The following is a 4585-nucleotide window of genomic DNA, read 5'->3' as shown; positions in this document are numbered from 1 at the left end:
AGTTGTCTGTAGAGCACTTTGAACTGTGGTCATCTATATCAAAGGTGGGATATCAATGTAAATTCAGTTCAAGAATTATCTGCTTAAGGCCAATGACAAGCTTTTCAGTGTTTTCAGTGAAAATTTAAACTTCTTTGACAGGCACATTCACAGATGAAGTGTAACTGGTAAAGTTTGCTTAAAGCAAACTTTGTGCATTGTTTAATGCGATGCAAAATAATGCACTTATTATCAGCTTGTAATCAACTTATTATTGCCATAATCACTTTATTCAAACCAAGATTTACAATAATAATTTTTATGTGGTGTGGAGTGTTACCGCTACGAGAAGCTGGGCTAAAGTCTTGATGTAAGTAACTATGTCGATGCTGCTGTTGATGGGTTTGAGCGTTCCTATCTGAAGCTTGGGAAGTCAATTAATGCAGTAATACTAATAGTAGTAGTAGCAGTACTAAAGTGATGGTAATGACTTTAACTCTAACTAGTGGAACTGGACTGTGAATTTAGAAACATGCTGATGAATCGGCTACTTGTAGTGGTCTAAAGGTAAAAGTATGTTTTTCTTTCTTCAATCCCCTACATAACCAATCATACATTTAATTAGCAGAAAGTCAGATGCAGCCTCATTAAGAGAGTCACTTCCGTCATCACTCTACCAGCCTCTTTTCAGTGGTGAGAAAACAGGTGCCAAAACATACAAAATAGTGCGTGTGTTGTGTTCTTGTTTTTCTTTCTTTGTGTGGACTCCTGTGAGTCACAGACAGTGAGAGTACAGATGTTGTTGAAAAGTGAGGACATCTTGTCTTTTATTATAACAAAAGGTTTTACTCACATTACAAGTGTTGTTTGAGGATTGCAGCTAAGTGTAAGGCTGAAGAGTAGAATTACTGCAGGTCTGTGTTAAGTTTGGAAAGATGTTGGAGGATGTATGTGATGGTGTTCCAGTTTCCAGTAAGAGGCAAGGGAATACAAAGTTTACAAGTATGTTATCACAATGTTATTAACATTATTTCCTTATTTTAAAAAAATACAGATTTTAAATACACATATTGGATGAATGAAAACTAGATTTGTCCTTTTTTTCCAGCTATAAGTACACTTTCACTATTTACATGGTTCTTATAAAAATGTGGATTAGTGCTCCATCAACAAGTTACAGATTGCAAACAATGGTCCAGTAAAAGCCTAGTCATGAATCAAACAAAGCATAACACAAATAAAACACCAATTAAACGTGTGTACAATTTAGACATAAAAGCATTTACAAAAGAATTACCCACAGCAAACTCTTTTAGAAATGGTTTTCAAAAGTGCATTAAAACCAATTAAAGCCGAAATCCTCAGCCAAGCCATTAAAAAAGCCTCAAATGCATGAAAGCCGAAGCGCAATTACCCCTTACCCGCTTTCCATGTACCAGCACAGCTGTAACATGTGTGCATTATGAGGCAGTGATGATATATTTGTGTAATTACATACTTTGAAAAGAGAAGTAGTTGATGAATGGATGAACATTAATCAGTGAGGCAGCTGGTAACTTTGTGCCAGTGGCACTGCCTATTTCAAGTCTTTATTTCCACTTCATATGCAGTGTGTCACAAAACAGCATTTTATCATTCAAAGAAGATTTCCAAAGTGAGGCCATTTCTCTCTCTGAGCTACAAATAAAGACTAATGCATGCTGGAAAGCTGTAACTGTCATCTCTTTCCCTAAAAAGAACATAACAAATTATTTACTGTTATTTGAGAGTTCTGAAACCAAGAGAATAGTCCACACTGCACACAACTTAAAATCTTTACACCGGTTGGTTAGGTTTTACTTTTTAATTGTAATTGTAATTAATCTGTAAGGTCTTTTCCAGGATGTTGCTGAGATGTTTTTAGTTCAAAACCAGAAGTCCCTCAGATCTGGGTTGCTGTAATAGCCTTCCAGAGGAGCTGAAAATACAGGTATTTTTACATACCAGTCTGTTTAACTTGGCTTTAATGTAGTCTCTTATAATTTCTAAAAGTTCTTATAAAATATGGCTCTTATTCAAACTTTCATTTTCAGTTCATGTAGGTTACACATGTAATGGTACTAAACTTTTCAACTTTAAAATTTAGATTTTCAACTTTCTGAGAGGCTTTGAGGTGTGTATCTGTCTTGTGCCTTCAAATCGTGATGTTTACTCAAAATCACTTTATTCTACACATCTTTCTCTAAGAAAAAAATGCCTAAAATAAACTGTTTACACTAAAGAGATTCTGTTAAAAATATATCAAATTCTGCGCTTCTCAGTGCAACTGTGACGCTATTAGGGACTCAGCTGGTACCAACAGTCACGTGGCAATTCTGGGATGTTTCAGCTAAATCACAGGCTGTGTTCACATAGGAGACATATGTGGAATCAAGTTATTGTATTTATAACATATGTAGGGAACTTCAAAGGTGATACAAGGTTTATTTTTTAACTTTTGATAAGGCCCAGCTAGCTATTTACACTTGTTTACTGTCCTAATGTTTACTTGATTTCTTCTTGTGTTAATATATATATGTATATACACACATATATCCCCTTAAGTTTCATAAGTTGCTATGATACATAAACACAGGTGGTATAAACTCTGTGAGTCCATGAAAGTGAAACACAAATCACAAATGAAGAATAATGTCAGATAGATGGCAGGACAAAGGACTGAGCCCAGCCTGCTCAGGACTCCTGCGACACTGACAATGTCTCAGCTCCAACTTCTGACTCCCTGAAACAAAAGAAAGATTAGAGGCAACCAGACAAGAAAGCAGGGCCACCACTACTGCAAGTTACTTCAGCTCTAATTTGGTGGATTTTTTGTAGCGCTGACAAACTATTTGTACAAAAGAAAGGTAAGCAGGGACAATAATTTATTAGCTTGAATGTGTTTTCTCTTTGCGTAGCAGAGCTGCAGATGAAACGTGTCCTCACAAACACAGTGCATCAGAGCAGGGTACATTGGCTTTCATAACAGCACAGCTAAGAAAATGTCTAATTTAAAATCAGTTGCCTTGAAACTGCAGGTAATGTAGCTATCTGGCAGTTGATTAGGTAAGATGGAGAACAAAGTTATGCATCTATGCTCAGTACTCTTTTCAGAGGAGGACAAAGAGTAACCTTGTAGGGATTAACAACAAAGTGACTGCATCATGGGTCCACTTATATCACTGAAAAATTTATTAAATGCCATGTAGACAAGGAGGTCACTGGAGAAGTGAGAGTGAACCAAAACAAAGTTGTCAGAATAGGGTAATGTTGCATCTAATCTTTCTGATGTAACCACAGGTGAACAGACTAGTTTAATAAAAGTGTTGCTAACATCACTTCTAAAAAAGGTTAAAAATGAAAGCATTTTCCTGCAGGAGGGGTTTGCACATTACTCAGCAGGCTAACGTACTGGCAGTGTGCTATAAGGGAATAATCACAACTACATACAGTATAAATCTATTTTTCACACAAACTTTAAACTATATCACCACAAATCAACATGCTCCCACGGCATCAGACAGCCAACGCCAGCCTGTAGCACTGGAGATAACTCTGGTTGGTTAGCTGTAAAACCTACCAACTACTTGAAGTAAAACACTGTAAAACAAATGCAGTAAACAGCAACTAGCACTTTGCCTGTGAATTCAATACATGTTAATCTCAGTGATCACAGCAGAAAACTATTCAATTTTATTTGTATAGCGCAGTTTACAACACGTTATCACACAGCGCTTAACAAAGTAAGGTATAGACCTTACAAATTTAACAGAGAACCCAACAATCCAAAGTAGCCTCTGGACTCCCTCTGAGCAAACAGTGGGGGTAAAAAATACCTCCGGCAGAACCAGGCTCAGGGAAGACGGCCATCTGCCTCGACCGGTTGGGTGAGAGTGGGGATGAGGGGGTGGGGAAAACAGGATAACAGATGGAGAGCAAGCAATAGAACAGAACAACAAATATGACACAGCTGAACATTATGGAGATAGTCTTATACCTCACTGCTGCCACTACTCCTGGACTTTTATGACCATGTAATAAAACAACAATACATTACTGGCCGACCCGCATTCTAATACTTAATAAGAAGTCTGTTATGACAACAGTATCCAAAGAAAACTCCGCAACTGCATAAAAATTAAATTCCTTTCACTCCTACATTGTCATCATAATCACAACAACACAAAGAGTTTGCTTGGCTTACCAAGGAAGCATGTGCACAGGAGCGATCAAGGAGGGAGGAAGCTGACACATCTGTGCTGCTCCTCTCAACAGGTGAGGTGCCTTTACTTTGAAAGGCTGGGACTGTCCCAGCTGACTTTGGACGAAGGCAGGGGTCTCTCTGGACAGATCGGCAGTCTGTTGCAGGGCTACACTTAGAAAAAGACAACCAAGCACACTCACATTCATAAATATATCAGTAATATTCAACTACGATAAATAATTAACTTCTGTCCTTAATTGTACATTAGATTATGTGTATTTTCTGGCTTTTTAAAGTTTAATCAAATGTTTTTGATAGATAGATAGATAAATAGATAGATAGATAGATAGATAGATAGATAGATAGATAGATAGATAGATAGAT

This window comes from Stegastes partitus, unplaced genomic scaffold, assembly GCF_000690725.1.
Source record: "Stegastes partitus isolate 25-593 unplaced genomic scaffold, Stegastes_partitus-1.0.2 Scaffold444, whole genome shotgun sequence".
Classification (NCBI taxonomy): domain Eukaryota; kingdom Metazoa; phylum Chordata; class Actinopteri; family Pomacentridae; genus Stegastes; species Stegastes partitus.
Note: the sequence above shows the minus strand (reverse complement) of the source record.